Here is a 27,896-nt window from a genome sequence, read left to right as displayed (position 1 = left end):
GTGGCGGGGCGAGGACACTGAACTGGTTCTGGTCCGTTCGCCCTGGGACCAGTCCGCCTGTGAAAGGCTCCAGTGCGCGAGAGAGAGCGGCATTTGTTCTGGGGCCTAGAGAGCAGGGCAGGACACTCTCGGCCTGTTGTGTGTTCACCCGTCTTATAAGCTGCCGGCAGCGTTTCTTCTTGGGGAAGGGACTGAAGGAGGCTATCTCTACCCAGAAGCTGCATGTGTGAGAGGAAGGCCCTTAGGCCTAAGCCAGGATTCTGGAGCCAGCTCCCTGTCAGAGGTGTGCTTTTTAGCCTAGGCAGAGCCGGGGCCTGGTGCGTGGTGGCTGTGAGTGTGTGGAGAAGTGGGGTGGGCAGCTTCATTTTTCCTCTCCCTGAAGGGCCTTCGGCCATGTTAAGCTGAAGCCAGGCCTCCAGAGCCAGCTCCGTCAGTGGTGAGCTTTCAGTGTAGGCCCAGGGCCTGGTTGTGAGTGGACAGGCACGGCAGCACGCCCGCCACTGCCTCCTCTATTGTTTTATTTTCCTCCATTCAGGCCTGGGGACGGTGCTGCCACGGGAGGGAGGGGTCAGAGCAAACTGGGTCTGGGCTGCTGCCCCTCCACTCTGAGGACTTGAGGGGTTGCAGGCGGGGTTTGTGGGTTCAGCCTGAGAGGGGTTGGGCGGAGTGAGGATGTGAGACATCAGGGCCGGGGCTAGCAGGTTCAGAGGCTGAGAGGGGTGGGGCAGAGTGAGGACTTAAGGGGTCTGGGGCGGGGAGAGGACGCTGAACTGGTTCTGGGCGGTTCTGCCCGGGACCAGTTGGCCTGTCAGAGGCTCCACTGCAGCCGCCTTCCTCTGAGAGAGCAGCATTTGTTCCGGGGCCTCTCGGGGCACTCTCGGCCTGTTGTGTGTTCACCCAGCCTGTAAGCTGCCGGCAGCGTTTCTTCTTGGGGAAACACCTGAAAGAGCCTATCTATACTCAGAGGCTGCATGTGTGTGAGGAAGGCCAGGGCTCTGGAGGTAAAGCAGTGCTTCTTGCCAGGTCTATACAAGGCATGGGCAGGTGGTGGCTGTGAAGGTGTGTGAAGTGTGGCCTGCCAAGCCCTGTGCGTTCTTTGTGCTCTTCCTGAAGAGCACATGTTAGGCCCAAGCCAGACCTCCAGAGGCAGCTCACAGTCAGCGGTGAATTTTCAGTTTAGAAGGCCCAGGGCCTGGTGGAGAGTGGAGAGGCCTCCAAGCCGCCTGCCGCTTTCCCTGGCCTGAGATCTGCCTCATGAGGAGCTTGGTGGGGTAGCAGATGGTGGGAGCAGAAAGTGTGGTCTATGTGGCTTTTTCTTTTTTTCCTTCTGTCAGCACTACCCCAGATCCTGCTCAGCGGAAGAGATGCCTCGGGATGCTGAGCATTCGTTCTTCAGAGACTCCTTTCACTGTACGTGCTGTGATGAGAAAAGATGAAGATTCCAGAACCTTTGAATCAATCGTAAGTGTGGGATCTGGGTGTACACTCAAATGTAGGATGGGCTGTATGGATCCCAACACATGTTGCTCCCAGCCCACATCTTGCATGGCGCATGGGGGTTAGGGTGTGAGGGGATGTGTGGAAAGCATTGTTTTTTTTTTGCCAGGTGATGGTGGTCTGTATTCCTAGTTGCTAAGGTGTCCAAGATCTGAGGTTTGCAGTTCACACCTAGCCATGGAAGGAAAGTTCTTGAGGGTCTTTATATCCAAGTATGGGTAAAAAAGCTAAAGTGGAGTTCAAGTGGTAGAACATTAGCCTTGAACAAACATTAGTCAGGAAGAACACCTAGGTCCTAAGTTCAAGCTCTAGGACCAGCACAGAAATATCTTTGTTTTTATTGTATAGGTCCAATAATCATTTTATTAGACACACAAAGGTAATTTAATTTCTGTTTGGTGAATTCCTGTGATATTGTGTTCCAGGGTCTCTCCCAAGCTGGGCAAGCACCTCAGCCTTTGATTTTCACAATTTCCAGGCTTTGCTGCACTTTGAGAAGAAAATGCACAGAGTCAGGGTAAAATGTGGAGAGACTGGAAGCTTGGGATTGTGAATACAGGTTTAATAGGTATGGCCCAATACAGGATGGTCTGGATGGACTCCATTTGAACTTGTTCTGGTGAAGTCAGGCCTTGCCCAGGCCTCTGGCCTCTCTCAAGTGTGATCAAGTTTCATCCATACTTTGATCATCCTGGGGCCTGGAGAAGTGCGTGAGGGCATGTGTGAGGAAGGGTAGTCTCTCTCCCTCCATGCTTGGTGAGTTGGTGCTTCTCAGGACAACTTTGATGACCCTAGGCCCCTACCCGGGTCTCTGAATCTTCATTGTGATTTCACATCTGCTTTTGGTCATGTCCTTCTCAGTGCCTGTGGGTTGGGGCTGAGGGAATGCGGGAAGTTTCATTTGTAATTACACAGGTCATAGACACATTTTGTTCAACGTATCAATGCATTTAAATTTCTTTTGGTGAATTTAAAATTTATTGTGTTTCATGGCCTCCTACCACCTAGGCAAGCACCTCAACCCTGAGCCTCACCCCTTTCTGTCTAGTAACTCAATCAGTTCCTTTAGACTGATGTTATATGTCCGTTTTCGAGTAGGGGCTTCTGTGTGACTGTTTCTGTTTTGTCTTCCTCTGACAGTATACAGGATCCCACTGATCTGTGGAGCAGTTCTAGCATCTTCACCCTTCATTGTGTGTTGATTTCTTCTGACCATAAGTACTTCAGGGGCAAAACTTGCTGAGTATCAGGAAAAAATGTGGAGTCTCAAGAATCTGATTTTGTGGTCTAATGTTGAAGTGGCCTGACTGATACCTCCTACCCCTAACCTGCTTTCATAGACTCATGCTAAATGTAGGTCTCTAACCTCCTGTCTTCAGTCTGTATCAGTTTTTATCTGTACTTCCAGTCATGTTCATGCCAAAGCCTGGTGAATGGAATGAAGACACCTGTGAGGAAGGGCAGTCTGTGCTTTCCTGCTTGTTAAGTTGGTACTTGTCAGAACACCTTTTGCCACAGCAGGCTTATCCTAAGTCTGTATCCTCAACTCTGAGTCTTCACTGAGCTTTTAGCAATGTCTGTATATGGCATGGGGGTTGGGAGTGAGGAGATGTGTGACAGATATTCAGGTCTTCATTATAGACATCTTACATACACTTTTACTAGGCATTCCAAGGTATTTACATTTGCATGGGTGAATTCCTGTGGTAGTATGTTCACAGGCTAGGTCAGCAACTCCACACTAAGCCCTCTATGTTAAGCCTCAGAAGTGGGGTTTTGTCAAGTTTCTAATAAGAATCTTTGGAGGTAAGCAGAAGGCATATCCTAGCACTTTTCCTTCTCTGTCAGACCTTCCATGTCTTGTTTATCCTTCACCAGGCTCCTGGATGCCTAGCCTTTGTGGTGAGTTGCCTTCCTCTACTTGTGTGCACTCTGAGGAGAAAATGTACCCAGTGTCAGAAGACCAACTGGAGAGGGGCCAGGAGCCTGGCCTAATGGTAGAATGCTTGCCTAGTATACACAAAGCTCTGGGTTCAATTCTCTGGTACCATGCACAGACAAAAGGCAGTCTTTGGTACCACAGACAGAAAAAGCCGGAAGTGATGCTGTGACTCAGCATGGGAGTTAGAATGAATTTTGTGGTCAGGGTTCAGGAACGGGTTCGAGCAAGTACTGGGTTTTCTGTTATCCTTACATAGCAGGTTAATAAGTAAGGGTTAGTGTTAAGTGTTACAGAAAGATAGGGAATTATGTGTAGTGAATGGGTTAATGTTATGGATCTGGTAGTCATTGTGGAAAAGATTAGCATTTGCATTATGGAACAGGTCAGGTTTAAGGTTGGGGCAGAGTGTAGGGAATATGGTAGACAAAATGTGAGGTTGGGGGTGTAGTGGAGGAAAATGTTCTAATAATGGTTCAGGAAAGGTTGAAGGTCAGGGAGCTTGTGAGGAAGAACTTTATGGGGTGGGTTAGGGTTTGGATATGTTATGGAACGGTCTTCAAAGTGTGTTAGGGGACAGGTGAGGAGCAGAGAACTTGTTAGGAAAGGGGTTATGTAGGTTCTGGGAGTGGGTTAGGATTGGACAAAGTGTTAGTTAGGCAGTTACATATGGATTGGGGCTAGAAGATGGTCTCGGGTGAGGCATAAGATGGTGGGGCATTACAGTAATTTGTTAGGGTATGAGTGTGGGTTAGGGCACCTGTGAAGATGTGAGTATGGCAGAGTTAGAGTGTATAACGGGGTACATGTTAGGGAGCATGTGAAGATAATGTTTGGTTTAAGGTGCCTGTTAGGGTTAGGGTTTAGTTTACACGTTAGGGCATGCGTTGGGGGTAGGTTTGGGGTACATGCTAGGGTACATGGAGGGGCACCTATGTGATTTAGAGTGTGTGTTTGGGTACTTGATTCTGTATGTATTTCATGTTTAGGGTATATGTTAGGGTACAGGTTACAGTTATGGTACATGTTAGGGAATGTTAGGATGAAGGTTCCTGTTAGGGATAGGACACATATTAGAGTATATGTTAGTGTACACTTGGGGTACACGTTAGGGTGCCTGTAAGGCTGGTTTTGAGTACTGCTTGGATACTTGTACTGGTTAGGCAGGCTGGTACATGTTAATGATTAATGTACATTTTAATGTTATGGTACATTGTGTGGTACATGATAAGGTGTGGGTTATGGTACATGTCAAGGTGTGAGTATGGGCAAGAGTTAAGATGTATGATGGAGTATATGTTAAGGAACATGTTAGGATTCATATTAGGGTTAGGGCAAGTTCTAGGGTATGTGTTACATTATGCCTTTGGGGTACATGTTAGGTGCATATGTAGTTTAGAGTATGTATTGGTGGTTAGGGTACATATCAGGATAGGCATTAAATTTAGGGTGCAGGTCAAGGATATATGTTAGTGTATTGGTTACATTTAGTACGTGTTGTCAGGGTATTGGTTAGTGTTGTGGTTTTGGTTAATATTAGGTCATGCTTGGTTATGTGTTGGGTTACATTTGGGTACATGTAGGGTGCTTGTGAGGGTACCTAGTCTTAGAATTCATGGTAAAAATCTAGGATGTGGTTAAGGTATGCTTCAGGTTTAGGACATATATTAGTGTATTTGTTGGGGTAAGTGTTAGAGCATGTGTTAGGGTACATTGGGGGTACATGTTAGGATGCATTTAAGGGTACCTGTATGCGTTAGGGTACTTACTACTGTATGTGTTACTGGTTAGGGTACATATTGGATACGTGTTGAGGTCAGGGTATGTGTAAGGATATTAGGGGTTGGATTAGGGTTAGGATATCAGGGTTTGTGTTGAGGTATGAGTTAGGGTACATGTAAGGGTAATTATGGCTTACACTATACATTTGGGTCCTCATGACCATATCTGTCAGTGTTTATAGAGTATGGGTTAGGATATGTGTTAGAATCTGTGACAGGGTATGTGATGGGGTCCATGTTAGGGTATATGTTAGAGTTCGGGTCATTGATAAGGGATCTTTGAAGGTTAAGGTCTTTGTTAGGGTTAGGGCACATGTTAGGCTATGTGTTATGGTACATTGGGATACCTGTTAGGGTTCATGTAAGGGAACTTGTGCGACTAGAATACTCATAAGGCTATGTTAGAGTGTGTGTTAGTGCATGTTAGGATTAAGGAACATATTAGGGTATGCTGGAAGTACATGTTAGGATGTATGTATGGGTACTTATATTTATCGGGGTACATGTTAGGATACTTGTGGTTAGGGTTCAAGTTAGGGTATGTATATTCGTGTCAGGTAATATTTCAGGTCAGAGTGTGTTAGGGTACATTCAGGAGGCATGTAAGGGTTACCTGTATGGTTTATAGTTAGTAGGTGTTAGGTACTCATTACTATATGGGTTAGTGTCTAGAGCATCTTTAGCATGTTATAGTGAAAATACTACTGGGAAACCTGCTGTGGTTAAAATACATATTAAAGCTACAATACCTATTAGGGAATACCTTAGGTTAGTTCGGAATACATGTTACAGTGCAAATAAGAGTACGTGTATAGATTTGAGTTTGTGTTAGGAAACCTTAGGGCACATTTGGGACACATGTTAGGGTACCTGTCATGGTACATACAGGAATTGCAGTACATGTTAGAGTATTTGTTAGGGCACATGTTACGTTTTTTTTTATATTTTTTAATATATTTTTTACTGTAATTAATAGAAGGGTTACATGATATTTGCCAGATAAATGGTGCATTCATTCTCACACATTGATACCCTTTTACATGTCATGGTCCCCATTTCCCATTCCCCCTCCCCCACCCCTCATCTTGTTTTCCCCCGTACCCTATCCAATTTCAGATAACCAAATTCAAATATATCCAATATATCAGGTAACAAAGTGAGATAGTGTAACAATATGAGATAACCAAGGGACAGTAAAAGTGATGAGAGATAACATAGTACCTTAAGAAAAACAATCATTAACTATATGGCTTATGTTTACATCATATTTTAAATGACAAGTTTAACAAATAATTGTTCAAGGAGGGAATCTCTAATTACATTCTCTGGGTCTTAGTCTTTAGAACGTAATCAAAATTAAGCTAACGGTTTGTATGTCATAGAAACGTAGCAATTTATGAAATAAAACATTAAGATTATAGAGTCATAGGTTTTTTTGTCTACATAGTTATGTTTGTATTTCCATTACCATATCCATTGCTTTGAGTATGCAGTTATTGAGGCCTCGTTCTTGAACACTTTGGATTTAATAACCGCACATTAAGGATACCATGCACCTTTTGTTCCTTAGGTCTTGACTTGTCTCACTCAGCATGATTCGCTCTAGATTCATCCACTTCCCTGCGAATGCCATTATTTTATCTTGTCTTTAGGCTATGTAGAATTCCATTGTGTATATATACCACATTTTCTGTATCCATTCATCTGCAGTAGGGCATCTGGATTGTTTCCATCGCCTGGCTATTGTGAATAGTGCAGAGATGAACGTAGCTGAGCAGGTGTCTTTATAATATCCTGGGTCATGCTGTTCAGGATAGATGCCCAGAAGTGGTATGGCGGGATCATAAGGAAGGTCTATTTTCAGTTCTTCAAGGAACCTCCACACTGCTTTCCAGAGTGGCTGAACTAGTTTACAATCCCACCAGCAGTGCAGTAGGGTTCCTTTTTCTCCACAACCCCGCCAGCAATTGTCATTGTCTGAGTTCAAAATCTTGGCCATTCTTGTTGGGGTAAGGTGGTATCTTAGGGTTGTTTTAATTTGCATTTCCTTTATGACCATAGATGATGAACATTTTCTCGTATGTTTTTCTGCCATTTTAATCTCTTCTTCTGATAGGTCTCTCTTTAGTTCCCTTGCCCATTTAGTGTATGGTTTATTGGGTTTTTGGGGGATTAGTTTCTTGAGTTCCCTGTAGATACTGGATATTAAGCATTTGTCAGATATATTATTGGTGAATATCTTTTCCCAGTTGGTTGGCTGTCTCTCTACTTACGCAACTATGTTTTTATCTGTACAGAAACATTTTATTTTTAGGTAGTCCCCTTTATCGAGTCTCTCTCCAATCTGTTGTGACCCTTGTTTTCTGTTCAGGAATCTGTTGCCTGTGCCTATGAGTTCCAGTGTCTCTCCTACATTATCATGTAACAATTTCACGGTTTCCGGTCTGACGTTGAGGTCTTTGATCCACTTTGAGTTAATTATTGTACATGGCGAAAGGCTAGTGTCAATTTTTAGTTTTCTGCATGTGTCTGCCCAGTTTTGCCAGCACCAATAATTGAATAGACTGTGTTTGTTCCATTGTACATCTTTGGCTCCTTTGTCAAATGCAAGTTGCCTATAGGTATATGGTTCTATTTCTGGGTCTTCTATTCTGTTCCACTGATCTTCTGGTCTGTTTTTGTGCCAGTACCAAGCAGTTTTGGTTACTATGGCTCTATAGTAGGGTTTGAAGTCTGGTAGTGTAATACCACCAGCATTGCTCTTTTTGCCTAGAATTGTTTTGGCTATTCTAGGTCTTTTCTTGTTCCATATAAATCTTTGGATTGTATCTTCAATTTCCATAAAGAATGTCTTTGGGATTTTGATGGGGATTGCATTGAATTTGTATATCAGTTTTGGCAGTATAGCCATTTTCACTATGTTGATTCTCCCTAGCCATGAGCATGGGATGTCTTTCCATTTCCTAGTGTCCTCTTTAATTTCTTTCATTAGGCTTTTATAATTTTCATTGAATAATTCCTTTACTTTTTTGGGTAAGTATATTCCTAAGTATTTTATTCTTTTGGGGGCTATTGCGAATGGGATCATTTTCTTGATTTGGCCTTCTGTTTGTGTATTGTTGGTGTACAAGAAGGCTACTGACTTCTGAAGGTTGATTTTGTATCCTGCCTCTTTGCTAAAGTGGTTTATTAAGTCTAGTAGTTTGGGAGTGGAGTTTGTTGGGTCACTCAAGTAGAGGATCATGTCGTCTGTGAATAAGGATAGTTTAATTTCTTCTTTCCTTATGTGGATCCCTTTGATGTCCTTTTCTTGTCTTATTGCTCTGGCTAAGGGTTCCAGCACTATATTGAAGAGAAGTGGAGAGAGTGGGCATCCCTGTCTAGTTCCTGATTTTAAGGTGAATGGTTCCAGTCTTTCACCATTTAGTATAATACTGGCTGTAGGTTTTGCATATATAGCTTTCACTATTTTGAGGAATGTACCTCTTATTCCTATTTTTTCTAGTGCTTTCAACATGAAAGGATGTTGTATTTTGTCAACTGCCTTCTCCAGGTCCAGAGAAATTATCATATGATTCTTTAGCTCTATTGATATGATGTATTACATTGATTGATTTGCAAATGTTAAACCAGCCTTGCATTTGTGGGATGAAGTCCACTTGGTCATAGTCTATGATTTTTTAAATTTGTTTCTGGATTCTGTTGGCTAATATTTTATTGAGGAGTTTTGCATCTGTGTTCATTAGAGAGATAGGTCTGTAGTTTTCTTTTTTTGTTGGGTCTTTCCCTGGTTTGGGGATGAGAGTAATATTAGCTTCATAAAATGAGTTTGGTATTGCTACTTCTGTTTCTATTTCTCGGAAGAGTTTCAAGAGTATAGGTGTTATTTCATCTTTAAATGTCTTGTAGAATTCCGCAGTGAAACTGTCTGGACCTGGGCTTTTTTTGGTTGACATTTCCCTGATTGCTTCCACAATTTCGTTGTAACAAATTGGTCTGTTCAATTTGTTTACCTCATCATTGTTCAGTATGGGTAGCCTATATTTATTTAAGAAATTATCCATATCTACTAGATTTTCTTGTTTCTTTGAATATAGGCCCTGGTAGTACCTATTCATTATGGACTGGATTTCTTGGGAATCAGTTGTGATTGTTCCCATGGGGTCTCTAATCTTGTTTATTTGAGTCTCCCCTTTCCTTTTTTTGATTATTCTTGCCAAGGGTCTGTCAGTTTTGTTGACTCTTTCAAAGAACCAACATCTTGATTTATCAATTTTTTGTATAATAGATCTTATTTCAATCTCTGAAATTTCTGATTTTATTTTTGTTATTTCTGTCCTTCTAGCTGTTTTAGAATTAACTTTTTCTTGCTCCTCTAGGTGTTTCAGTTTTTTTTAAGGTTATTTACGTGCTCTTCTTCTGTCTTTTTAATATGCGCTCGTAGTGCGATAAATTTGCCTCTTAGAACTGCCTTTGCTGTGTCCCATAAGTTTCTTTGTGATGTTTCTTGATTGTCATTACATTCAAGGAAGTTTTTAATTTCATTTCTGATCTGATCTGTTACCCAGGGGTTATTCAAAAGTGTGTTGTTCAGTTTCCATGTGATTGAATGTTTTTTTTACTTTGACTGCATTGTTCAGAATTAGTCTGACTCCACTGTGGTCTGATAGGATGCATGGGATTATATCAGACTTCTTGTATCTGCTTAAGTTTTCTGTATGCACTATTATATGATCTATTTGGAGTGTGTTCCATGTGCTGCTGAGAAAAATGTAAAAAGTTTTGCCATTGGGTGGAAGACTCTGTGTATATCTGTTAAGCCCAGCTGGGCTATGGTATCATTTAAGTCGATGGTGTCTTTGCTTAACTTTTGTTGAGTTGACCTGTCATTTGTTGAGGGTGGAGTATTGAGGTCACCGACAATGATTGTGTTTGAGTCTATCTTGTTCTGTAATTCCAAGAGAGTTTGTTTGACGAATTTGGGCGCTCCCGTGTTGGGCGAGTAGATGTTTATGACTGTAATATTATGGGCATGGATTGTACCCTCTACTAATATATAATGGCCATCTCTATCTTTGTGTACTGATTTTACTGAGAAGTTAATTTTATCGGAGATTAAGATTGCTACTCCTGCTTTTTTGCATGGTGCATTGGAGTGGAAAATTCATTTCCAGCCTTTCACTTGGAATTTGTTTCTGTCTTTGGCAGTGAGGTGTGTCTCTTGGAGGCAACATATGGATGGGTGGTGTTTCTTATTCCAGTCTGCTGCTCTGTGTCTTTTGATTGGATTGTTCAGCCCGTTCACATTTAGGGAGATTATGGAGAAGTGGTCAGTGTCCATTGTTGTTATTTAATTGTTGTTATTTATTTTTACTTCTAATTTTCTTTCTCTTTTTTCCCCTTTTGTGTTTAGTGAATTATAGATGTTTGCTTCTTGATGGAGGTTCTTGATGTTCTACAATTTGTTCTAGGTTAATTAGTATTCTTTGCAACGCTGGTTTAGTGTGCACGTATTCATAAAGCTTCTCTTCGGAGTGAAATATTCTTGTTTCTCCCTCAAATGTAAATGCTAGTTTTGCTGGGTTGGCAGTTGTTGGTCTTCAGGACATCAATGATGTTTTTCCAAGCTTTTCTTGCATTTAGGGTTTGCGTGGAGAGATCTGTTGTAATTCGAATGTTCCTCCCATTATAATATAGCTCCTTCTTTGTTTTTGCAGCATTTAAGATCAATTCCTTGGTATTCGGGTCTAATGTCTTTACTATGATATGTCTAGGTGAGTTCCTTCTAGGATCTTGGCTGCTTGGGGTCCTGAAACCTTCAATAATGTGGGTATTTTCCCTTCTGTAGTTGGGGGAGTTCTCTGCTATGATATTGGTGAATAAAGGTTGCATACCTTTGTCCTGGAATTCGGCCCCCTCCTCAATCCCTATTATACGAAGATTAGACTTCTTTGCTGCATCTGCTAGTTCCTGGAGCTCTCTCTGGTAGATTCTGACTGATTTTTCCAAGGTGGCGATTCTCTGTCCCAGCTCTTGTGTTTTGTCTTCCGTTTCTGATGTTCTATTCTCCATCTCCGTCAACTGCTGCTTAATGCCTCCATTTTTGCTGGAAGTGTGGACACTGAGCTGATCATGACTGCTCTGAGGGTATTAATCTTTTCTTCCATTTCTCTTTTGAATTCGAGGAGCTCTTTGGAGATTTCCTGCTTATGTTCCTGGAATTGTTTTTGGAATTCTGTTTTAATCTCTTTAGTCATGTTCACAATCATCTCGTTGAATAGGGTCATGTTTCGTGTCTCTTCAGGTGTCATTTCTTGGGATGGTGACATCTCTCTCGTCCCTTCGCTCTTGTTGCCTTTGGGCTTTGCGTGGGACTTTGATTATTTATGTAAGTCGTGATTCTTCTTTGAGCTCTCCTCGGCATCGAGGACTGTTGTAGTTCGCTCTGTGGTCAGTAGGTAGCGGTCTTTGCTTGGATTGGGACCGTGGTTCTGGGAATATGTGAATACCTGTGGTTCTCAGCCAAATTGATTCCTCTGCTGACTATGTCAGAGTTTGCCATTTTTGTAGGTGTTTGGTCGATTCCCCGAGGCTGTCTGCTGCTGTACAACTAGCTCTCAGCCCAGCCAGTGGCCTTACAGTGGGCCGTGGGATGGATCTGCGATCTTCAGTCTCAGCGTGCTGGGCGGATGGTTGGTTTTACTGTGCTGCTTCTAGGGGCGGGCCACCTGCCAAGGTTCTGGGGTTTGGGAGTTTCCAGAGGCTCTCAGCAGGACATGCAGCTGTCTGCTCTGTCCCCAGGGGCGGGGCCCAGCTGAGGACGTGAGCTCCAAGGGCGGAGCCACGACTTTCTGATTCTCAGAAGGCAAGCTTGGCTGCTGGTTGGCCCTTCAGTTCCCTGCTGCTTTGTCAGAGAGTCTGTGACTGTCGGGGGGGCCCCTCGGTGCTGTCTCGCTCAGGATTCCCAGCTGGAGAATGCCCGGCTCAGGAGTTGAAGGGGACAGATGCTGGCTCCTATTGTCCTGTACACCCCACCCACTGTTGTAAGGCAGGGATACAGCATTCCCCATTCTCCACCCAGTGGCCTGGGATAGGAACCGGTGGGTGGATGGGAGCTGGGACACCCCCGCCTCCCCTGGTGGGGTGCTGGGTCTTGGCGTAGCTCACCTGTCAGTCTCCAGTCAGAGGCCTGGGAGAGGAACCTGGTGGGCGGATGGGGACTGGGACACTTCCGCCTCCCTTGGTGGGGTGCTGGGTCTAAGCGCCTCCCGCCTGTCAATCTCCAGTCATTGGCCTGGGGGGAGGGGGCTGTTGAGGGAAGGGGCAGGATTCTAAATGCCCCCGTGCTCCTGCTCCTCTCAGGTTGGGTGGAGGAGTCTGAGTTAAGTTCTATGGCTTGGCACCCGCTCTGTGTTTGGGGGCCCGCTGCAGTACTCACGCCTCTGCGTTCGTCTGTGGGTGCTGCATGGTTTTGGAGAATCCTTCACTCCCCTCGGATCTCCGCCACCGCTTGTGGTCCGCGTCTGGGTTCCGCTGCTTGCTGTTCTGGTTCCACTGCTTCTGGGGCTCACTGACCCGGTTCTATGCTGGTTTCTGCGGAACGGGGTTGCCCGGCCCGGCACTGCCCGGCCTGGCCTGGCTCCCTCTGCCGCCGCTTTTCTTGGCTCAGAGCTGGCACGGTGGGGGAGGGGTCCTCGTGTTCCGAATTCTTTGAGAAAGTTGGATGTGAGCTTTATCTGGATTTCTTTTCCGGTTTGGGTCCTTCTCCGTTGCTTCTTGAGTTTGTTGTTGTGGATTTCTTAAGGTAATTGATTCGTGGGACTCCCTGGTTCTCTCTTTTTGTGAGAGAGACCTAGGCAGCGTCTCTATTGTCTCGGCGCCATCTTCCACCCCTACATGTTAAGTTTTACAGTGTGTGTTTAGGGTAAATTTTGGGGCATGTGTTAGGGTGATAGTTCTGGTTTGGGTTAGGCAACGTGTTAGGATGTGCATCGGTAGAAGTTTAGGGTACTTCTTAGGGTATATGTTGTTAGAGTCTACCTTCAGGACACATGTTAGACTGTGTTAGGATACCACAGATGTGGATGTATTGGTGTATGTAAGGGTTCCTGTATGGTTGAGAGGATGTGTTAGGGTAGTTGTTACTGTATGTGTTGGTGATAAGGATCGATGTTAGGATATGTATTAGGGTTAGAGTATGTTAGGGTACATGTTAGAGTATGTGTTAGGGTACATTGGGGGATAAATGTTAGCGTGTATGTAGGGGATACTTGTACAGTTTACAGTACCTGTTTGGGACCTTGCTAGGTTTTGAGTACATGTTAGGGTTAAGGAACATGTTAGTGTTAGCACACATGTTAGAGTATCTTTTTAGGGTTATGACAGGTTACAGTTAGGGCGTGTTTGAAGTACAGGTTAGTGTTTATGGTGTCAAATGGCTTCCATGTCCCATATTGTTTTCTTTTCCATTGTGAAAAAACAGTTCAGTAGCTACACTTTATATTGATATGTTCTACCTCAATATTTTGAGATAGGATTCTGGTCTAAAACCGGAAAAGATATCAGTGGGGAAAACGAGCTGATTGTGAGAGGGTGGGTTAACAGAGGGAGACAGAGAGAGGGAGAAAGAGGGAGAGAGAGTGAGGGCTGGGAGTTTGGCCTAGTATTTACAAAGACCCAGGATCTATTCCTGGCCATCACATACATAGAAAACACAGAAAGCCAAAAGTTGTCCTGAGGAACAAGTGGTAGAGCTCTAGTCTTGAGGACATAATCCAAGGACTGTGCTCAGGCCCCGAGCTCAAGACCAGGACTGGCAAAAAATGATACAATAAAGTAAATGAATATGATTATATTTATAGAAAGAGAAAAATGTGTTTGTAGGTGTGTGTGTGCAGGTGTATGTGTGTGTTTGTGTATCAGAGTGTTCTATAGGCCTTGCATATACCAAACAGTAGTCTGGAAATCTGATTTCTTACAGTTGCATGGAGTGCTTAAGTTTTGTGAACTAATGACAGTTTAAAGAGTCATCCAACTGGGACCTGGAAAACAAATTACCTTAATTTAGACTACATCTCAGGGACTGTTCTTTGTAAATGTCACTTCAACCTTGCTAGAAAAGAGCTGTAGACACTACAGTTCCATGCAGCCAAGTATCAAAGAGAAATATCAAGCTTAAGCAGCACAGGGAGAAAGAGTCAGAGGAGGAATCTGAGAAATTGACCATTTTTACGGTTTGTAGCCAGGAATTTTAAGATATGGTTTGAAAATCTCCTCCCCCCTGTAAGTAACCCAATTACAAAATCTATATAAATATCACCAAAAGCTTAAAGAATTTGATTCAGAATCACTATTTTCTCAGACTTACTATGTTTCTTCCAGATTTACCACTCTTCAGACAAAATTTTAGACATTCCTGTACAGTCTAATTTTAGCAAACTCTTCCCTGCCTATTGATTTTGATAAGAGTTGTCTTTCCTCGTAGTGATACAATCATAGAATACTCACTTGAAAAATACTAATATTACAACCGCAACTGTAGCCTCTCTTGACACCACCCTAAGAAAAAAATACAATCTAAAAAACGCTAATACTGGAAGTTGAGCACAGGGTCTGGCACTCTTGCTTTCCTATTTCTCTCATGGCTGGCAATCCAGCACTGCAGTCAGCTCTACTTGCAGATATTTCCTCTTGAATGGAGCTAAGAATCACCCAGGCCGGATTGGAAGCTCAAGCCTCCAATTTTAGACCCCAGACGAGCTAGGACTCTATCATTAGCTACTGCATCTGGCTTTCATTGATATTTTCAGGGTAGCTCGGCAGAATAGAAGATGCCTGCCTATAGAACTGGAATCTTATTCTGGATTGGTCATTTTCTACAGACATCAGGGTCTAAACTTCCTCATATTTCACAGAATCTTGGTTGTTCCTCTCATTAGCATCTGATGAAATACAATGAATGTACAGAGTGAAGAATGATAAAGTACAAGTTACAGTAAAAATCTTGAAATTTTGCATAACTTGTTCATAATGAACTAAAACTTAGGATATGGGAGAGGAACCACTTAGGTCCAAGCTATCTTTCCATAGAAAGTTGTATAATATTTTAAAGACTTAAAAGTAGTTCAAATTAGACCACTCTTTTGGGTTTTTTATCCTTCAATTTGCATCAGTGTATTTATTAAGGTGTCATCCAAGAATTGTGTGAGAATTCTGTCTTTATGGCCTTAAGAGATCATTTATTCTGTTGATTATTGAGTGAATAAACACCAAACAGCGATTGAACGAGATCAGTTCTTGTTTGTTACAAATGATTAAGTCTCCCACGAGGACAAATTAGCTGTCGATGTCAAATGGCTTCCATGGCCCGTATTGTTTTCTTTTCCATTGTGAAAAAACAGTTCAGTAGCTACACTTTATATTGATATGTTCTACCTCAATATTTTGACATAGGATTCTGTTCTAAAACCGGAAGAGATATCAGTGTGGAAAACGAGCTCGTTTTCCCACTGAGACAGAGGGAGATAGAGAGAGGGAGAAAGGGGGAGAGAGAGTGAGGGTTGGGAGTTTGGCATAATGACAGAGTGCTAGCCTAGTATTCACAAAGACCCAGGATCTATTCCTGGCCACCACATACATAGAAAACACAGAAAGCCAAAAGTTGTGCTGAGGAAGAAGAGGTAGAGCTCTTGTCTTCAGGACAAAACCCAAGGACTGTGCTCAGGCCCCAAGCTCAAGACCAGGACTGGCCGAAAATGATACAATAAAATAAATGAATATGCTTATATATATAGAAAGAGACAGATGTGTTTGTTGGTGTGTGTGTGCATGTGTATGTGTGTGTGTGTGTGTGTATCAGATTGTTCTATAGGCCTTGCATATACCAAACAGTAGTCTGGAAATCCGATTTCTTACAGTTGCATCGAGTGCTTAAGTTTTGTGAACTAGTGACAGTTTAAAAAGTCATCCAACTGTGCACTGAAAAACAAATTACCTTAATTTAGACTACATCTCAGGGACTGTTCTTTGTAAATGTCAGTTCAACCTTGCTAGAAAACAGCTGTAGACACTACAGTTCCCTGCAGCCAAGTATCAAAGAGAAATATCAAGCTTAAGCAGCACGGGGAGAAAGAGTCAGAGGAGGAATGTCAGAAATTGACCATTGTTATGGTTTGTAGCAAGGAATTTTAAAATATTATTTGAAAATCTCCTCCCCAATTGAAGTAACCCAATTACAAAATCTATATAAATATCACCAAGAGCTTAAAGAATTTGATTCAGAATCACTATTTTCTCAGCCTTCCTAATGTTCCTTCCAGATTTACCACGCTCCAGACAAAATTTTAGAAATTCCTGTACAGTCTAATTTTAGCAAACTCTTCCCTGCCTTTTGATTTTGATTAGAGCTGTCTTTCCTCGTAGTGATACAATGATGGAATACTCACTTGAAAAATACTAATATTACATCCCTAACTGTAGCCTGTCTTGACAGCACCCTAAGAACAAAATACAATCTAAAAAACGCTAATACTGGAACTTGAGCTCAGGGTCTGGCACTCTTGCTTTTGCATTTCTCTCAAGGCTGGCACTCCAGCACTGAAGTCAGCTCTACTTGCAGATATTTCCTCTTGAATGGAGCTAAGAATCACCCAGGCCGGATTGGGAGCTCAGGCCTCCAATTTTAGACCCCAGAGGAGCTAGGACTCTATCCATTAGCTACTGCATCTGGCTTTCATTGATATTTTCAGGGTAGCTTGGCAGAATAGAAGATGCCTGCCTATAGAAGTGGAATCTTATTCTAGATTGGTCATTTTCTAAAAACTTCAGTCTCCAAGCTTCCTAATGTTATACAGAATTCTTGGTTTTCACTCTCATTAGCATCAGATGAAGTACAATGAATTTAGATAGTGAAGAATGATAAAGTACAAGTTACAGTAAAAATCTTGAAAATTTGCATAACTTGTTCATAATCACCTAAAACTTATGATATGGGAGAGGAACCGCTTTGGTCCAAGCTATCTTTCCATAGAAAGTTGTGTTATATTTTTTTCTTTTTCTTAATTGTAATTAGTAAAAGGGTTACATGATATTTGCCAGATAGAGGGTGCATTAATTCACATACATTGATACCCTTTCACATGTCTTTTTACCCATTACCCTTCCCCCAGGCCACCTCACCCATCTTCGTTTTTCCCCCTTCCTATCAAATTTCAAATAACCAAATACAAATAAATTCAATATAGCAGATAGCAAAGTGAGATACTGTAACAATATGAGACAACCAAGGGACAGCAAAGGAGATGAGAGACAACATAGTACTTTAAGGATAACAATCAATCCTTATATGGCTTTTGTTTCAATATCCTCGAGGTCCTTTCAATTAGCTTCATACTATATGGCCTTATGTATCAATATTTTGCTCTATTTCTGATCTCTGCTAGTAGAGCTTAAGGTTTCTACTGATTATGATGAATGAGGGAAACCATTGAGCCTAAGTTCCTTTGAGTCTGGCTTACTTCACTTAATATGATTTTTTTTCTAAGTCTTTCCATTTCCTAACAAATGGGGCGATGTCATTCTTTCTGACAGCAGCATAGAATTCCATTGTGTACAAATACCACAACTTGTTGATCCACTCATCAACTGAGGGACATCTAGGTTGGTTCAATATCTTTGCTATGGTGAATAGTGCTGCAATGAACATTGTTGTGCTAGTGTATTTAGTATGCCCTTCTTTCTGGATGGTTGGGTAAATGCCAAGTAGTGGAATTGCTGGGTCATAGGGCAGTTCTATGTTTAGCCTTTCGAGGCACTGCCACACTGCTTTCCATAGTGGTTGAACGAGTTTGCAATCCCACCAAAAGTATAGTAGTGATCCCTCCTGGCCACATCCCCTCCAGCATCTGTTATTATTCGTATTCCTGATCCTGGCCATTCTAACTGGAGTGAGGTGGAATCTTAGAGTTGTTTTGATTTGCATTTCTTTTGTGACCAGAGATGTTGAGCATTTCTTCATGTGTGTATAGGCCATTCTTGTTTCTTCTTCAGAGAAGACTCTCTTTAAGTCTTTGGCCCATTTTTTAATGGGATGGTTGTTACTTTGGAGGTTAGTTTTGGAGTGATTCAATTTTTTGAGTCGATATATTTTGGATATGAGGCCTTTGTCCGTTGTTTGGTTGTTGAAGATCTTCTCCCACTCTGTAGGCTTCCTAATTAATTTACTAGCTATATCCTTTGCCATACAAAAGCTCCGCCGTTTAATGCAGTCCCACTTATCCAGCTTTTCTCTGATTTGTTGTGATTCTTGGTCCTTATTAAGAAAGTTTCGACCTGTGCCAAGGAGACCTAGTGTATCTCCCATTCCTTCCTGTAAAGTTTTCAGTGTGTCAGCTTTTACCTCCAGGTCTTTGATCCATTTGGAGTTAATTCTAGTGCAACGTGACAAAGAAGGATCCAACTTTAGTTTTCTGCCAGTGCTTAACCAGTTCTGCCAGCACCATTTCTTGAAGAGGCTGTCTTTCTTCCATTGTATTTTTTTGGCTCCCTTGTCAAATATTAGGTGGCCATAGGTCTGTGGTTTAATATCTGGGTCCTCAGTTCTATTCCATTGGTCTTCAGGCCTGTTCTTGTGCCAGTACCAAGCTGTTTTGAGAATTATAGCTCTGTAATAGAGTCTAAAGTTTGGAATTGAAATTCTTCCTGCGCTGTTCTTTCTGCTAAGAAGTGTTTTTGCTAACGGGGTCTTTTATTATTCCATATGAAATTTTGAATTGCCTCTTCTATTTAAAGAATGCCATTTGGATATTGATGGGTATTGAGTTGAATTTGTAGATAGCCCTTGGCAAGATTGTCATTTTCACAATGTTGATTCTTCCAATCCAGGAGCATTGGAGGTTTTCTCATTTCCTTAGTTCTGCTTTAATTTCCTTTTTTAGGGTTTTAAAGTTTTCATCAAAAAGGTCCTTTACATTCTTAGTTAAGCTAATTCCTAGGTACTTTATTTTCTTTGAGGCTATTGTGAAAGGAGTTTCTTTCCTGATTATTGCCTCCTTCCCCTCACTGTTGGCGTAAAGGAAGGCAGTTGATTTTTGAGGGTTAATTTTATAGCCTGCTACTCTTCCAACGTTTTGAATCAGCTCAAGGAGCTTTGGAGTAGAGTCTATAGGATTCTTTAAATACAGAATCATGTCATCTGCAAAGAGGGATAGTTTTATTTCCTCTTTCCCTACTTGGATCCCCCTTATGCTTGCTTCTTGCCTTATTGCACTGGCTAGAAATTCTAGTACTATGTTAAAGAGTAGTGGACAGAGTGGGCATCCTTGTCTCGTTCCTGATTTTAGAGGGAATGGCTTTAGATTTTCACCATTGAGTGTAATACTAGCAGTGGGTTTCTCATACACAGCCTTTATTGCATTGAGGAATGTTCCATGGATTCCTAGTTTCTCCAGAGCTTTTAACATACAGGGGTGTTGGATCTTGTCAAATGCCTTTTCCGCGTCTATTGAGACAATCATGTGATTTTTGTCCTTGCTCCTGTTGATGTGTTGAATTATATGAATTAATTTGTGTATGTTGAACCAGCTTTGCCTCCCTGTGATGAATCCAGTTTGATCATAATGTATAATTTTTTTGATGAGTTGTTGTAGACGGTTGGCCAGTATTTTGTTGAGAAGTTTTGCATCGATGTTCATCAAAGAAATAGGTCTATAGTTCTCTTTCTTTGATGAATCTCTGTCTGGTTTGGGGATGAGGGTTATACTGGCTTCATAGAATGAGTTTGGTAAAGAACCTTCATTTTCAATTTCTTTGAAGATCTTGAGGAGTATTGGTGTGAGCTCTGCTTTGAAGACCTTATAGAATTCAGCTGTGAATCCATCTGGCCCTGAGCTTTTCTTAGGTGGAAGTTCTCTAATTGCCATTTCTATTTCAGAGCTCGAAATAGGCCTGTTGAGTCGGGTTAGTTCTTCTTGGTTCAGTGTGGCTATGTTAATATTGGCTAGGAATTCATCCATTTCATCTAGATTCTCAAATTTGTTGGCGTAAAGGTTTGAGAAGTATTCCCTCTTGATATTCTGGATCTTGGTAATTTCTGTCATGATATTACCATTTTCATCTGCGATTTTGTTTATTTCGATATGCTCTCTTCTTTTTTTGGTAAGATTTGCTAAGGGCTTGTCAATTTTGTGAATTCTTTCAAAGAACAAAGTCCTTGTTTTGTTGATTCTTTCTATAGTTTTTTTGGATTCCAAATCATTTAATTCTGCTTTGATTTTATTAATTTGCTTTCTTCTACTGGGATTAGGGTTGGTTTGTTGCTCTTTTTCCAGGAAGTTAAGGTGAGACATTAACTTGTTGGTTTACAATTTTCCCAACTTGTTGTTGGAGGCACTCAGCGCTATAAATTTTCCTCTGAGTACTGCCTTTGCTGTGTTCCCTGTGCTGCTGAGAAAAATGTATATTGTGTTGCTGCTGGGTGGAATATTCTGCAGATGTCTGTTAGATCTAGTTGGTCTATATAGTTGTTCAGTTCTAAGGTTTCTCTGTTGAGTTTTTGCCTTGTTGAACTGTCCATAGGTGAGAGTGGTGTGTTAAAGTCACCAACGATCACTGTATTTCGATCTATGTATGGTTTCAGTGTAAGTAAAGTTTGCTTGATGAAGTTTGGAGCTCTGGGATTGGGTGTGTAAATATTTAGGATCATTATGTTTCCTGGAGGAAAGATCCCTTTAGTAGTATGTAGTAACCTTCTTTGTCTTTTCTTACTAATATTAGTTTGAAGTCTATTTTATCTGATATGAGAATGGCAACTCCAGCCTGTTGATGGGGGCCGTTAGCTTGATAGAGTTTATTCCCACCTCTCACTTTCAAAAGATGATTGTTTTTTTGGGTAAGATGTGTCTCTTGAAGACAGCAGAACGATGGCTCTTGCTTTTTGATCCAACTAGACAGCCTATGCCGTTTAATTGGATTGTTACGTCCATTAATATTGAGAGTTAGGATTGAGAGATATTTATTAGTTCCTACCATTTTTATTTTTTTTATTTTTTTTGCCAGTCTTGGGCTTGAGCTCAGGGCCTGAGCACTGTCCTTGGACTTTCTCAAGGCTAGAGCTCTACCACTTGAGCCTCAGCACCATTTCTGGCTTTTTTCTATGTATGTGGTACCGAGGAATCGAACCCGGGTCTTCATGCATGCTAGGCAAGCACTTTAACCACTAGGCCAAACTCCCAGCCCGTTCCTACCATTTTTAAAAGCTTTTATTAGGGCCTGTGTCTTGACAGTTCTTGTGGTCCTTAGATGGTATGCTGTTTAGGTGCCATTTCTTTCCCTATATTGCATTTATTTTGGTTTTCTATGTATAGAACCTCTTTGAGAATTTTGTGTAGTGTTAGTTTTGTTGCGACATATTGTTGCAGCTTTTCCCTGGAATGGAATGTTTTTATTGTTCCCTCAGTTATGAATGAGAGCTTAGCTGGGTACAGTATTCTTGGTTGGTAGTTATTTGACTTAAGGGCATGACATATATGCTTCCAGTCACTTCTTGCTTGCATGGTCTCTGCTGAGAAATCTGGGGTTATTCTTATTTGTTTTCGCTTATAGGTTACTGATCCCTTTTCCCTGGCTGCCTTTAGGATACTTTCTTTGGTTTCTATTGATCTAGTTCGGATTATGATGTGGCGGTGGGATGTTCTTTTCTGGTCAGGTCTGTTTGGGATTCTAAAAGCTTCTTGTATCTGGATGGGCCTGCCCTTCTGGATATTTGGGAGATTCTCTGAGCTGATTCCCTGAAGTATATTTTCAATACCGTTGACCTCTTTCTCCACGCCCTCCTCAATACCAATTAGCCTTAAATTAGGCTTCCTAATCGTATCTTGGACCTCCTGAAGCGCTCTGTCATTTTTTCTAGATTTGGATTGACTCATTTTCTGTTCTTTCTCTATAATAACTAAATTATCTTCAGCCCCAGAAATTCTGTCTTCTGCATTGTCTAACCTGCTATCAAACTATCTACTTTATTTTTGATCTCCCTTGCTTCTAATTGCTCATTTTTGATGCCTTGCATCTCTTCTTTCAGATCATGTATGGATTTCTTTAGCTCCTTGATTTCCATTTGAGTGGTTAGCTCAGTAGCTTTATTTTCTTTGAACATTTGCTGGAGTTCAGTCACCTTTTTATTTGTGGATTCTATGAATTCATCCATCTTTCTTTGAAAAACCTTTATTATGGCCTCCTTTATGGCTTCTTTTTCACTTATCACCTTGTTTATGGTTTCCTCTTGTTCAGCTATGGCTTCTTCCCTTATCTCTTTCTTTATATTTTCACATTTTTCATTCATGATGTTTATCAATTGCATTTGTATAGCACTTGGAAGACTCTCCTCTAGGTTTGCCAGTGACTGTTCCATTGTCTGTTTACATTGGGTGGGGGATGTTGTTTCTTGATTTGACATTTTTCTTGAGTTTCTTGTTCTGCCCATTTGAAAATGGGAGCAAGAGTAATACTAAACACGAATATAGTTTTTCAGATATAACCAACCTAGACCTCTGTAGCTGGCAGACACTAGATGTTCACAAGTTTTGATTGGTGTTATCACTCTTTCTTTTTGTGCAGTTACAGACCAGTCTAATACATCCACTCATAAGCAATTTATACCCAGAACAATAAGCCTCTCAATCCAATCTTGATTGTCTTTAAGTCCTTCTGAGCCTAGAGAATAATTAAACAGCTAGATATACAGTATTGCTCAACAGCCATCAAGTGTAGATCCATGCAGTATGAGGGTTGAAAGACGAACAGAGGTCCAGAGATAGAGAAATAGAATGAGAGAGGTCAGGGGAGGTACAAGAGGATTAACGTAGGAGTGTAAGAATATTGTTGTAATGAAGAAAAGGTATAGCGTAAGGATAACTGACCTAACTTGGTAAGTAGGTAGCGTATTTGAGTACAAATTTTGGAAAGTATTAGAATAAAACTTATGTGTTGCTGCACGACTAGCTCTTAGCCGCACCAGTGGCCTCACAGTGGACCATGGGATGGATCTGTGAGCTTCCGTCTGAGCGCGGTTGGCAGACGTTTTCCTGTGCTGCTTCCAGGGGCGGCCCCAAGCCCAGGGTCTGGGAATTGAGAGTTTCCAGGGGCTCTCCCCAGGACTAGCAGGAGACCCCTCTGTTCCCAGGGGCAGGGCCCAGCTGAGGACGTGGGCTCCAAGGGCGGAGCCGTGCCTTTTAATTCTCAGAAGGGGAGCTTGGCTGCTAGTCGACCCTTCAGATCCCTGCTGTGTTTCCACTGCTTTGTCAGTCTGTGACTGTGGGGGGCCCCTAGGTGCTATCTTGCTCAGGATTCCCAGCTGGAGGATGCTCGCTCAAGAATTGAGGGGGGCCAGATGCTGGATCCTATTTTCCTGCACCCCCTATCCACTGTTGTAAGCCAGGGTCCCAGCGCCCTCCACTCTCCAGATCCAGAGGCCTGGGAAAGGAGCCTGGTGGGTGGGTGGGAGCTGGGAGAGCCCCGCCTCCCCTGGTGGGGTGCTGAGTCTTAGGGTCCGCCCACTTGTCAGTCTCCAGTCAGAGGGCTGGGGGTTGAGCCCGTTGGGTCTGTGGGAGTTGGGACAGCCCCGCCTCCCTTGGTGGGGTGCTGGGTCTTAGGTAGCCCACCTGTCAATCTGCAGTCAATGGCCTGAGGAAGGGGGCTGCTGAGGGAAGGGACAGGATTCTAAATTCCTTGCGCCCCTGCTCCCGCCAGTCTTTCTCGGGTGGGGTGGAGGGGTCTGAGTTAAGTTCTATTGCTTGGTACCCGCTCTGCTTACCCGATGTGTTTGGGGACGCACTGTATTACTCACGCCTCTGCGTCCCTCTGCAGGTGTTCCACGGTGGTGGGGAGTCTTTCACTCCCCTCGGGTCTCCGCTGCCGCCTGTGTTCTGTGTCTGGGTTCCACTGCTTGCTGTTCTGGTTCTGTGTCTGGGTTCCGCTGCTTGCGCCATTCCCTGGCCCGTTTCTGTGCTGGTTTCTGCAGCAGTTGGGCTCCCGGGTTGGCACACTCCATTGCCACCGCTTTTCGTGTCTTGGAGCCTGCGCCCGCCGCTGCTTTTCTGCCGTGGATCCAGCACCCGAGCCGCTTTTCGCGGCTTTCCGCAGCTTTCACGGCTTGGAGCCAGCGGAGAGAGGTGGGGGTGGGGTCCTCGCGTTCCGACTTCTATGAGAAAGTTGGATGTAAGCTTTATCTGGATTTCTTCTTTGGCTTGAGTCCTTCTCCATTGCTTTTTGAGCTTGTTGTTGTAGATTTCTTAAGGTAGTTGGTTCTTGGGACTCCCTGGATCTCTCTCTTTGTGAGAGAGAGCTAGGCAGCATCCCTATTGCCTCGGCGCCATCTTCCTTTTCCAGTTGTATAATATTTTAAAGACTTAAAAGTAGTTCAAATTAAACCGCTCTTTGGTGGATTTTTCCTTCAAATTGCATCAGTGTATTTCTTAAGCTGTGATCTAAGAATTCTCTGAAAATACTGTCTTTATAGTCTTAAGAGATCAATAACTTCTGTGGATTATAGAGTGAATAAAACCAACCACCGATTGAACGAGATCAGTTCTTGTTTGATAAAAATGATTAGGTCAACAATAAGGACAAATTAGCTATCAATGTAAAATGGTTTCCATGGCCCGTTTGTTTTGTTTTCCATTGTGAAAAAAGAGTTCAGTAGCTATACTTTATATGGATGATATGTTCTATCTCAATATTTTGAGATAGGATTCTGGTCTATAACCGGAAGAGATATAAGTGGGGCCAACCCCTCATAATCAGCTCATTTTCCCCACTGACACAAAGGGATACAGAGAGAGGGAGAAAGAGGGAGAGAGAGTGAGGGTTGGGAGTTTGGCATGACAGAGTGCTAGCCTAGTATTTACAAAGACCCCGGATCGATTCCTGGCTGCCACATACATAGAAAACACAGAAAGCCAAAGGTTGTGCTGAGGAGCAAGTAGAAGAGCTTTAGTCTTGAGGACCAGATTGGCAGAATAGAAGATGCCTGCCTATAGAACTAGAATCTTATTCTAGATTGGTCATTCTCTACAAACATCAGTCTCTAAATTTCCTCATGTGTCACAGAATTCTTGGCTGTTACTCTCATTAGTATCAGATGAAATACAATGAATTTAGAGAGTGAAGAATTATAAAGTATATATTACAGTAAAAATCTTGAAAACTTGCATCACTTGTACATGGTGTCCTGGAAATCACTCAAAACTTATGATATGGGAGAGGAACCACTTCGGTCCAAGCTGTCTTTCCATAGAAAGTTGTATAATATTTTAAAGACTACAAAGTGGTTCAAATTAGACTATACTTTAGGGGATTTTCCTTCAAATTGCATCAGTGTATTTCTTAAGGTTAAGCAGCACGGGGAGAAAGAGTCAGAGGAGGAATCTGAGAAATTGACCATTTCTATGGTTTACAGCCAGGAATTTTAAGATATGATTTTAAAATCTCCTCCCCCCTAGAAGTAACCTAATTACAAAATCCATATCAATATCACCAAGAGCTTAAAAATTTGATTCAGAATCACTATTTTCTCAGCCTTACTAATGTTTCTTGCATATAATGTTTCTTGAATATCCCTGTATTTATAGAAAGAGACAGATGTGTTTGTAGGTGTGTGGGTGCATGTGTATGTGTGTGTTTGTGTATCAGAGAGTTCAATAGGCCTTGCATATACCTAGAGTAGCCTGGTAATCCGATTTCTTACAGTTGCATCCAGTGCTTAAGTTTTGTGAACTAATGACAGTTTAAAGTCATCCAACTGGGAACTGGAAAACAAATTACCTTAATTTAGACTACATCTCAGGGACTGTTCTTTGTAAATGTCAGTTCAACCTTGCTAGAAAAGAGCTGTAGACACTACAGTTCCCTGCAGCCAAGTATCAAAGAGAAATATCAAGCTTAAGCAGCATGGGGAGAAAGAGTCAGAGGAGGAATCTGAGAAATTGACCATTTCTATGGTTTGTAGCCAGGAATTTTAAGATACGATTTTGAAATCTCCTCCCCCCCGGAAGTAACCTAATTACAAAATCCATATCAATATCACCCAGAGCTTTAAAATTTGATTCAGAATCACTATGTTCTCAGCCTTACTAATGTTTCTTGCAGATTTACTTCGCTCCAGACAAAATTTTAGAAATTCCTGTACAGTCTAATTTTAGCAAAGTCTTCCCTGCCTTTTGATTTTGATAAGAGTTGTCTTTCCTCGTAGTGATACAATCATAGAATACTCACTTGAAAAATACTGATATTACAACCGTAACTGTAGCCCCTGTTGACATCACCCTAAGAACAAAATACAATCTAAAAAACGCTAATACTGGAACTTGAGCTCAGGGTCTGGCACTCTGGCTTTCGCATTTCTCTCAAGGCTGGCACTCCAGCACTGCAGTCAGCTCTACTTGCAGATATTTCCTCTTGAATGGAGCTAAGAATCACCCAGGCCGGATTGGAAGCTCAAGCCTCCAATTTTAGACCCCAGAGGAGCTAGGACTCTATCCATTAGCTACTGAATCTTCCTTTCATTGATATTTTCCCGGTAGCTTGGCAGAATAGAAGATGCCTGCCTCTAGAACTGGAATCTTATTCTAGATTGGTCATTTTCTACAAACATCAGTCTCTAGCTTATTCATGTGTCACAGAATTCTTGGCTGTTACTCTCATTAGTATCAGATGAAATACAATGAATTTAGAGAGTGAAGAATGATAAAGTACATGTTACAATAAAATCTTGAAAATTTGCCTAACTTGTTCATGGTTTCCTCGAAATCACCTAAAACTTATGTTATGGGAGAGGAACCACTTGGGTCCAAGCTATCTTCCATAGAAAGTTGTATAATATTTTAAAGACTTCAAAAAGGTTCAAATAAGACCACTCTTTAGGGGGTTTTCCTTCAAATTGCATCAGTGTATTTCTTAAGCTGTGATCCAAGAATTGTGTGAGAATTCTGTCTTTATGGCCTTAAGGGATCAATTACTTCTGTTGATGATTGAGTGAATAAACACCAAACACCGATTCAACGAGATCAGTTCTTGTTTGTTACAAATGATTAGGTCTACAACGAGGACAAATTAGCTGTCGATATCAAATGGCTTCCATGGCGCCTATTGTTTTCTTTTCCATGGTGAAAAAACAGTTCAGCAGCTATATTGATGATATGTTCTATCTCAATATTTTGAGGTAGGACTCTGGTCTAAAACCGAAAGAGATATCAATGTGGAAAACGAGCTGAGTGTGAGGGGGTGGTTAACCCACCCCCTCACACTCAGCTCGTTTTCCCCACTGAGACAGAGGGAGACAGAGAGAGGGAGAAAGAGGGAGAGAGAGTGAGGGCTGGGAGTTGGGCATAATAACAGAGTGCTAGCCTAGCATTTACAGAGATCCAGGATCGATTCCTGGCTACCACAAACATAGAAATCACAGAAAGCCAAAGGTTGTGCTGAGGAGCAAGTGGTAGAGCTCTAGTCTTGAGGACAAAACCCAAGGACTGTGCTCAGGCCCCGAGCTCAAGACCAGGACGGGCAAAAAAATGATCCAATAAAATAAATGAATATACCTGTATGTATAGAAAGAGACAGATGTGTTTGTAGGTGTGTGTGTGTGCATGTGTATGTGTGTGTTTGTGTATCAGAGAGTTCAGTAGGCCTTG

This window comes from Megascapheus bottae, chromosome 19, assembly GCF_031878675.1.
Source record: "Megascapheus bottae isolate mThoBot1 chromosome 19, mThoBot2.hap1, whole genome shotgun sequence".
Classification (NCBI taxonomy): domain Eukaryota; kingdom Metazoa; phylum Chordata; class Mammalia; order Rodentia; family Geomyidae; genus Megascapheus; species Megascapheus bottae.
Note: the sequence above shows the minus strand (reverse complement) of the source record.